This window comes from Electrophorus electricus, chromosome 2 (genome assembly GCF_013358815.1).
Source record: "Electrophorus electricus isolate fEleEle1 chromosome 2, fEleEle1.pri, whole genome shotgun sequence".
In the NCBI taxonomy this organism is placed as follows: domain Eukaryota; kingdom Metazoa; phylum Chordata; class Actinopteri; order Gymnotiformes; family Gymnotidae; genus Electrophorus; species Electrophorus electricus.
This window is the reverse complement of record NC_049536.1, coordinates 28,586,289-28,597,184: the sequence shown is the minus strand read 5'-3', so window position 1 is coordinate 28,597,184 and position 10,896 is coordinate 28,586,289.

Here is a 10,896-nt window from a genome sequence, read left to right as displayed (position 1 = left end):
GGTGTGTGTGTGTGTGTGTGTGTGTGTGTGTGTGTGTGTGTGTGTGTGTGTGTGTGTGTGTGTGTGTGTGTGTGTGTGTGTGTGTGGCTGGATGTGTAACAGCACAGGAGCAGAGATCAGATCAGATGAGTCGTTTATCTGTTATCTCTGAGCCACGTCTCTTTGATTTACCACTTTTGTTTTCCCAGCGCTTTCATCGGCCAAACGGAGAACAGGCTGTATTCAGCTGCCGGGGGTCGGCACTCTAATTCTTCAGTTTATCGTTACATAAAAGACATCGGATAAGTCCTCTGACCTCAGCGAGCTTTGAATTATGGAGAAAACGCAATCAAATGTCTTCTGTCCCTATTCTTCGGTGAACAGAAGAGGTGGGAGATGACTGTGCTTTTTACACACACACACACACACACACACACACACAACTTTACACTAATTACCTTATTGTAATCCACCTGTATATAACGATGGCAAAACTGGAACCAGGGTTGTGTTAACATGGGATTGTGCTATCTACCATCTTCTGTTCATATATTATTGTGTGTGAGTGTGTTCTTCTCTATCTGTTCATATGTGTGTATGTCCTCTATCTGTGTGTGTGTGTGTGTGTGTGTTTTGTTTGGGAGGAGCGATTCTTCATACTTGGCTTAATCTTTATGGACAATAAAGATCCCATTTCAAAGTACAGCAGGGTGTTATGCCTTGGGTCCTGGCAACGCTTCCCTGAGAACAGGTCTCCGAAGACCAAGGCAATCTCAAACACACACACACACAGACCAAGGGAATCTCTCTCTGTCACACACCCACCCACCCACACACACACGCAGACCAATCTCTCTCTCTCTCTCTCTCTCTCTCTCTCTCTCTCTCTCTCTCTCTCCTTCACCCTGCCAATCCCCCCCCACACACACACACACTAAGACCAAGGAAGTCTCTTTCTCTGTCTCTCTCTCTCTCACACACACACACACACACACACACACACACACACACACACAGCTGAATTCTCATCATTCTGGATCCATGTATCCTCAACTCTGTCTTTCTCTGGAGGGTCCACAGCAAACCTGTTTGATTCAGAGGTGCAGACAGTCTGGGAGGGAAAACCAGGACGTCTCTCTTAGTACTAAAATCAAATTCCTGTGTCACACTACACTATAAATCAAATTCCCCCTTCAGTTTTGTTCCATTGTTAAAGCACCTCAGGCTAAAGAGAGAACTCACACACTCCCCCCACGTTATGATCTGATAGGATTAGAAACCCCACTGCACATAATGTTTATAAGCCGAACTAAAAATGACAGCCAAATCGAAACCACAGGACTTTACGTGTCATGACCTTTTTCAAGCCAAGTCACAGCCATCTCTGAAGTCCCCACGAGACATCAGCTTCATCAGCTTCATCAGCTTCACCACGGGCGGTGCAGTTTGAGTTCTAGCGCACGGATACTGGCACACGCCCTGGCAGTGGGCGAACAACCCGTCTATGCCACAGGAGGACGTGCGCAGTCATCGACCGCACACAGCAGGGGGCGGTAGTGGGATCCGCAGGCCTGCACTTCCTTGGAATGTCCAGTGAATTTCTGGGATTGGTTCTGTATAGAACAAGAGGGCGGAGTTAGGACATTCAACATTTACCACCACTGCCAGGCAGTTCTATGGGACCCTGCCCCAGAACTTGGAGAATGGTAATTCACACTGGAGAGAAGACTCAGCCAGTCAGGGAGAACATTAACTGATACACACGGAGAGAGGACTCCCATGGGCACGTTAGTTACCTGGGGGAGGACAGACCATTCTACCAGGTTCATCCTCTGAAACAAGCTCTGGTTCTAACTGGGTCGGGGAACTGGAGTTGTTTTTGCTGACTCATAACAGATTCATTCTTGCCACAGGTCTGCCTCTGGTTAATACTCCAGCCCCGAGGAATCTCAGTGTCTCTCCCACAAACACAACCGCAAGTGAGTTTAAAATGTTTACTAATGAAGAGTTCCCCTTTCCCTCCCTCCGCACACGACCTGGCTGACACACAGGCCCCAAACTCTAATTCCTTCCAGCAGCGATTGCCTCTTCCAGCTGACTCACATTCAACACGCCATAATTACATCTCTGCTGAACTTTACTGGTCTTGCATGGGCTGGACTGATGGAGGCTCGCAGCACAGTGTGTGAGGGTTCAAGTGTGTTAGAGGCAGCTGCTGCTAGGACAAAGTGCTCAGTCACCACCTGGCGAGTCGAACTGCCTGTTTACTGTCTGGCACCCACACTAGAAACTTCTTAGGTATGCTGAATCATATAGGTAATACAGCACAGATCTGTGTCCGAGACAACAGATAATCTCCTGCATTAAACTGCACTAATGCTGGGTGTTCGCAAAATACACCCAGGCATCTTTATACTGAGATGGTGTATGATGGAAAACTGTAATCCTGGTTGTCAGAGGCCACACCTCCTCTATTAAGCTCCGCCTCTTCGGGGAGGTGGTGCAGACACAGCCAGGTCATAGTCCACCTATTACAACCAGCACAACCTCATACGTCATAACACTCAAACTTGATCTGCATATTTTAAACATATAATAGGATTTAAAGAAAACTAAAATACAGGAAAATAATTTCTCAGATGGTGATAAACCAAATAATTAAGATACTTTTCTTTCTTATAAAAGTCTAGTCTGTTACAAATTTATAAGTGGATGTGATTTGATTAGATTTGATTTTTAATCAACTTTTTAAAGCATCAGAAATCAGTTTGTATGTATATGGCGCCATCGTGTGGTTACCGGCAAACAATTCAGTATCTTGTCAGGCAAAAGCCACTGATCACTTAACATTTAAAAATGTAGAAAAGTTGCAACGTTTTCTGTTATATTCTGAAGTGTTCGTTAAAGTCAAATGTGAGTACTGCCACAATCACTAACCGCTTTAACTAAATTACCATAATAATGATATTTTCACAGCTAAAACGTAATATTCCATTCCTTTAAAAATCGACTAATCAAGCTCTATACGGAGATCGCTGTATGTGCATTCTCTTGTTCTTTAAGCGCTTTCGGGCTCCACCCAGAACGCAGGTGGAGCGAGGCCAGCCTGTCCCGCAGACACCCGAGACCTTAATCTGGGACCGGGACGATCGCGTTACTCCACAGAAATGAAAGTGGCGACAGGCTTAGAAAAGCCTTCATCCGTGATGAGCTAAACATGCAAACACGCGCGAAAGTGGCTTAACACGCCCTTGTCCCCACAACCACAAGAGCACAGTTTAGGACTGTTCCCAGATCGGCAACATCTCCCACTACAGTTTACACTTAATTTTAACTCGCCCTACCGAGTCGTTCCCGAGCCGGTTCAGATGTATAGGAAAACATCTAATTATGATACACATAGCACTGTCGTTAACACACCCATATGAACATTGTTGTGGAGTGGTGTCTTACGAAATCCCTCCAAGGGGGGTTATGTTCAGTTTAACAACCCACCCAAAAAGTGGTTAACAGCTTAATCAACTCAGGATCAGATACAATATCTACACATGGAAAAAGAGTGTGGCCGTCCTCCCTTACAGCTATAACTGCCTCCACTCCTCTGGGAAGGCATTCCACACAATTCCGGAGTGTGCCTGTGGAAATTTGTGCCCATTCAGTCTTCAGACTTTGTGACATCAGGCACGGATGTTGAACCAGAAGGCCCAGCTCCCAGTCAACGTTCCCGTTTATCCCAAAGGTGTTCAGTGGGGAGGAGGTCAGGGATCTGTGCAGGAAACTGGGAGTTCTTCCACACCGAACTCATTAAACTGTGTCTTTTTGGAGCTGACTTGGTGCACAGGCCACAGTCATGCAGAAAGAGGGAAGGGTCTTCACCAGACTACCACCAGAAAGTTGGAAGTGTATAGTTACTAAAATGTCTCTGTATGCAGTAGCATTACGGAGAGCCTAACATACTGGAGTCCAAATGCTGAGATTCAGCCCCAGACCAGCCTCCATCCTCTACCAATCTTTACCTGCACTGGGCATTCTCGGAGGTGGAGTTCTTCCAGCATCCACCAAACCCAGAATCACCCGTCAGAATGTCAGGTAGTGGAGTGTGATTCATCACTCCCGAGAACATGTTTCTACTGCTCCAGAGTCCAGTGATGGTTCGCTTTAATCCACTGTAGCAGGTTGCCTGGCATTGCAGAGTGATCTTAGAATGGTGTGCAGCTTGTTCACCATGGAAACCCATTTGCAGTTTGGAATTCTGTAGTGAGTGATGTAATAGAAGATTAACAGAAGATAGGTGATAATGAAAACTCTGTAGTGAGTGATGTAATAGAAGATTGGGTGATTATGGAGCTCTGTAGTGTGTGATGTAATAGAGGATGGGTGATTATGGAGCTCTGTAGTGTGTGATGTAATAGAAGATGGGTGATTATGGAGCTCTGTAGTGTGTGATATAGATAGATGGGTGATGTTTACATGCCTCACTCTCTTGGTGGTCCTGCTCTGTGAGTTTGTGTGGTTTACGACTTCAGGAGGGGAGAGGGTAGATAGGGAGAGAGGACAGGTAGAGATGGGGGGAGGTGTAGATATGGAGAGGGGTGGATGAGGGCTCAGTATCACATCCTCACCTCTGTGCTGCTCACTGAGACACAATGCACATATATCAGCTACAGAGACAGTTAAAAGATTCATAAAGTACTTTACATAAACTTAAGTGTAAAACTATCGAGCTGGAGGTCTGTAGTCTATAAAAACAGAATCAGAAACAGTCACAAAATAAAAGAAAAATATAAGATTGTATGAAAGGAGGTCATGAATTCCTGAAAGTTTCCCTATGATAATCCATAATGGAGACCTCACAAAGCAAGCTTAGTCCACCTGCACCCTGTACATGCAGAGATACTGGCCAGTCAGATCTGCCTGAACTGTGCTTGGATAGATTACACAAATTTCAGATCATCTTGCTACAAGTACAGACCTGAAACAACAGGACATACTTAAAGCCACCAGACATCCAGTAATAATGAGGACAATAACAGAGATGATAAATACTCTTAATTCGACAACATTAAGATCTCAAACAATCACAGAGCCTGGCCCAGTGAGTCAGCTTTGTCACATGGAGAACTCTAATCCTGAGCAATGTCCTTAAGGTTGTCACTAGGGCAACCAGCATTACTCTAGAAGTACATACAATACTTTCTATTGGAATACGTTTATTTAAAAAATTAAAAATTATTGAAAGCTTCTTACTTGTACTCTGTTTTCTGCCACTCCTGTTGTAAGGAATTTCCATCTGGGATTAATAAGCAATGTATACACGGTTAACGTCCGGGCCCTGCACACACCCTAAGAGCGTGACATTAGTAGCCAGCCGGCAGGTACCACGTGAGCAGCTGTGGTTTGAGCGAAAGCAATCTCATACAAGTGTACAATCTCATTAACACGGAGCAAGCGCTCAGGACCTACTACTAAATGTGATTATAGGCAAAAGCTAAGGTTAGCCTAGAGCTAACTGTGTTCATATAGGCTAAAACTAAGGTTAGACTAGAACTAACTGTGTTGGTCTAGGCTAAAGCTAAGGTTAGACTAGAGCTAACTGTGTTCATATAGGCTAAAACTAGGTTAGACTAGAACTAACTGTGTGTTGGTATAGGCTAAAGCTAAGGGTATACTAGAGCTAACTGTTCATATAGGCTGAAACTAAAGTTAGACTAGCGCTAACTGTTCATATAGGCTAAAACTAAGGTTAGACTAAAGCTAACTGTTGGTCTAGGCTGAAGCTAAGGTTAGACTAGAGCTAACTGTTGGTTGTAGGCTAAAACTAAGGTTAGACTAAAGCTAACTGTGTTGGTCTAGGCTAAATCTAAGGTTAGACTAGAGCTAACTGTTGGTATAAGCTAAAGCTAAGGTTAGACTAGAGCCTAACTGTGTTCATTATAGACTAAAACTAAAGTTAGGACTAGAGCTAACTTGTTCATATAGGCTAAAGCTAAGGTTTGACTAGAGCTAGCTGTGTTCATATAGGCTAAAACTAAGGTTAGACTAGAGCTAACTGTGTTGGTATAGGCTAAAGCTAAGGGTATACTAGAGCTAACTGTTCATATAGGCTGAAACTAAAGTTAGACTAGCGCTAACTTCATATAGGCTAAAACTAAGGTTAGACCAAAGCTAACTGTTGGTCTAGGCTAAAGCTAAGGTTAGACTAGAGCTAACTGTTGGTGTAGGCTAAAACTAAGGTTAGACTAAAGCTAACTGTGTTGGTCTAGGCTAAATCTAAGGTTAGACTAGAGCTAACTGTTGGTATAAGCTAAAGCTAAGGTTAGACTAGAGCCTAACTGTGTTCATATAGACTAAAACTAAAGTTAGACTAGAGCTAACTTTGTTCATATAGGCTAAAGCTAAGGTTTGACTAGAGCTAGCTGTGTTCATATAGGCTAAAACTAAGGTTAGACTAGAGCTAACTGTGTTGGTCTAGGCTAAAGCTAAGGTTAGACTAGAGCTAACTGTTGGTGTAGGCTAAAACTAAGGTTAGACTAAAGCTAACTGTGTTGGTCTAGGCTAAATCTAAGGTTAGACTAGAGTTAACTGTTGGTATAGGCTAAAGCTAAGGTTAGACTAGAGCTAACTGTGTTGGTATAGGCTAAAGCTAAAGTTAGAGTCTGACTGTAATGATGTCTAGAAGGTTTGCATATTTTCTCCATCTAGGCATACACGATGAAGAAATGTAATAATGACACACAATGAAGATATTTAATAATGAAACTATTTTATATTTTATATCTATTTTATAACTTACAATGCATTGACACCAATGGATCTTCTAGGTTTTCCATAATTAAGCTTTCAAAAATAATTAAATTAAGATGAAGTACAGGGAAAAGTGCCATCGTTTATGAATAGAAATATAACAAACAGGACGAGCTGCCTGGTCACAGAAAACGGAGAGGAAAGAAATGATCCAGGCTGAGGGCTTCCGCCATCGGCATCCTGTTGGCCATCTGTGAGGTCTCAACATCTGTGCTCCCTCAAATGCCCGGGGGTTTCAAGGAACAGTGACAATATTTCTACCGAATCCTGGGGAAGTTCAACAGGGTAATTACCCAAAGAAATCTTAATGCCCACGAGTGGTTTACAAACCGCCATCCTGAAATTAACCAGCCCTGGAGCATCATACATTATAATTAATCCACCCTGGAGGAGCAGGTTAGGTGAGCCATCTAATAGTGATGCAGTCCGGTGTTATATGATGCACCGTCGTAAAACTTTGGTATTAATATATATTTAAAATTAAATAACCACTGCTCTGTGAGACCGTCCCCAAGCCTGAGTCCAAATTCGTACATACTACAAATGACAATGTTGCAATTTTACGTAGGCCTCTGTTAAGGATTGAAGATGGCTTGAACACATTTTGGACGCAACAGGATCACTGTGTTGCACAAACCGTGCAGTCTTGGTGAGGTTAAATGGTGTTGTCAGAAAACGCAAATGGCATACTGTTTTGAGGTGTTTCTTTACTAAGTTGGCATGGCAGCATGCGATTTTAAATATAACCCAGGGCGGTATTTCATGAAATGGGTTTAACAAACCACAAACTTGAACTCTGAATTGTCCTTAACTTGACCCGACACACCCAGTTATCGGTTCCAGAACAGTGGGCTACGATGTTAGCAGTTGAGGTTAGCCAACTCTGACTGAGTTGAACTGAAGCGTGTTAAGTGAATGCTTCAACAAGTATCCAAACTTCCCTTTTGTGATCATGCTGTAAACAAAGACACCAAAGGCAAAACACATTTCTGCTTTGCACTTCTCCAACACACTCATGCCAAACATTACACACTGTTTCTTACATTAGGCCCATTGTTCAGTGAAAGCTTTTGCAGTCATGGGGAAGACACTTCTATTCAGAAAGGGAACCATGCCTGAAATCGACAACACCCACACACACATCTGAATACACTTACACAGGAACCGAGCACCAGTCTGTCTTAGCACTACAACAGACCTCAGGCCAGTGCAGCTCTGTGAGAACAGATGTGATGAGAGTGAAAGGTAGAGGAAGAGGAGGAGGAGGAGGAGGAGGACAAGAAGAAAGGGGAGCAGGCAATGGATGGAGACATATTTCCCATGAGCTTAGGGCCACTGTGGTGGACCATGTCCTGAACCTGCAGATGAGGCAGACAGGAGAGTCCAGCCCCACCTTAGTTGCTATGCTGCATTTGGCAACCACTCCTGTTCACAGTGACTTACTGAAGTGCTTTTAGGCTCTATCAGAGACACACCCACATGGGAGAATAGAGAGGTTAGTGTTGAGAATACTGTCAGGCTGAAGCCCTGGCCAGAGAGGAAGGAAGACCGTAAACAAGTACAAGTGAATATTTACCTCTTTAGTGACTCAGTGAATAGGTGAGACTTCAGTTTTCGTTTGGAGACAGCCAGTGTCTCAGCTGTACAGACAGCCAGTGGAAGTTTATTGCTCCTCCTGGGTGCCAGGTGTCTGGAAGGATGGTGGTTCAAGTTGAGTGGTACTGGAGGCTCAAAGACACCATAGTGCAGAACACAGTTTGATTAGTGTCTTTAGGGATGTGGGAGCTGATCCAGTGACTTTGTAGGCGAGCGTCAGTGTTTTACGTTGCAATATCGGGGCATCCATAATACAGACATTGTGGAATAATGTTAGTCTACACCAGGCTGCTCTTGTCTGGGACAGCCTTCTTACGCTGCCAGTCTAAGAATTCTTTTTGGCTTGGCCTTGGAAAGTATATGAGTGCATTTGGAGACACTGAGGTGGAGTCAGTGCAGGGTTGGATACGGCATGAAAGTGGGTGTTTTCCCCCTGTTGCCTTGCCAGCAGTGATGTTGGTTGTTATGTACTGTAGATGAAGTGCTGTGGCCAGTACCTAACAGAAGGCACGAATCTCTCCATCCACCCAATCCCATACAATCTCATTAATCCATCCACCCAGTCCCATACAATCTCATTAATCCATCCATCCAGTCCCATACAATCTCATTAATCTATCCACCCAATCCCATACAATCTCATTAATCCATCCACCAAATCCCAATCTCATTAATCCATCCACCCAATCCCATACAATCTCATTAATCCATCCACCCAGTCCCATACAATCTCATTAATCCATCCACCAAATCCCATACAATCTCATTAATCTATCCACCCAATCCCATACAATCTCATTAATCCATCCACCCAATCCCATACAATCTCATTAATCCATCCACCCAATCCCATACAATCTCATTAATCCATCCACCCAATCCCATACAATCTCATTAATCCATCCACCCAGTCCCATACAATCTCATTAATCTATCCACCCAATCCCATACAATCTCATTAATCCATCCACCAAATCCCATACAATCTCATTAATCTATCCACCCAGTCCCATACAATCTCATTAATCCATCCACCCAGTCCCATACAATCTCATTAATCCATCTACCCAGTCCCATACAATCTCATTAATCTATCTACCCAGTCCCATACAATCTCATTAATATATCCACCCAATCCCATACAATCTCATTAATCCATCCATCAAATCCCAATATCATTAATCCATCCACCCAATCCCATACAATCTCATTAATCCATCCACCCAATCCCATATAATCTCATTATTCATCCAAACAATCCCATACAAGCTCATTAATCATTCCACCCAATCCCATACGATCTCATTAATCCATCCACCCAAACAATCCATCCACCCAATCCCATACAATCTTATAGCATACTGTTTTATGCTGTAAGCAATGTTCATGCAATGTTTATGTTATGTTAATATCATTGCACTATAATTTTACTGTAATTATTTTTGTAACAGGCAGAAGTCTAATTTCTGCAGGTTTTGCATATTATGATTTGAATAATTACATCAAATTATTATTCATTAGACATTGGGAATGAGACAATGCCAGCAGGTATATTTGAATACATTTTATGTCAATTCCTAATTCTTTTGCCATGACAACCTTGATATAAGACAACATGGTTGGCTGCTGTTCATGGTTGTCAAACTGACACATGTAAAAAAAATGATAAAATACAGAACTTTAGAAATGCAAGATGAACTAGATGTTACTTTTGCCTCTTCCTAGCTGCGTATAAGGGAGGTTTACAAGAATAGTCTGAACATGCATAGCTCCAGATAAACCACATTCATTTCCAAATGAAAAAGGTAATAATAATAATGATAATGATGATGATGATGATGATGATAATTGTATATTATTAGATATCTAATAACAATTAATAATGATAATAATAATATCACCATCATTATTAGTGTATATCATTATATCTAATTATATATCACAATAACAATTATTAATAATAATAGTAATCATCATAATCATCATTACTATTAATATTACAAATAAAATAAAGTTTATTATTAATGAAACAGACAAGGCCAGAAATGTACAAAAGGTCAATACAAATCTTATAAAAGGGAAACAAATCACATTCCATCTACAATAGTTAAAATCCAACATATGATAGTACATATAGTACATAGTGCATTTCCTAAAGAAATTTGAATAGTTCCTTAAGAGTTCCATGTTTTTTGTAATTAAAACATATTTTTAAAGATTAAGCTCTACTTCTGTCCAAATTTGTAAGTGAATGATAGGAAACAGATATGAAAAATGTTATTGTGTATGAAAAGTTCCATAATTATGTTTCATAATAACCTTTTAAAATAGGTAAGGAGATTAACATTTGTGTGAACCTTTTTTTTTTGGGGGGGGGGGGGGGCATTTTAAGCTGACATTTTGCTGACATTTTAAGAATACAATATGAGACATAAACTTTTAAAAATGGTTACTTATGTCCATTTTTAAAAGAAAAGGCATGAAAATAAATGATGCATATAACCCACGTGTTAGCTA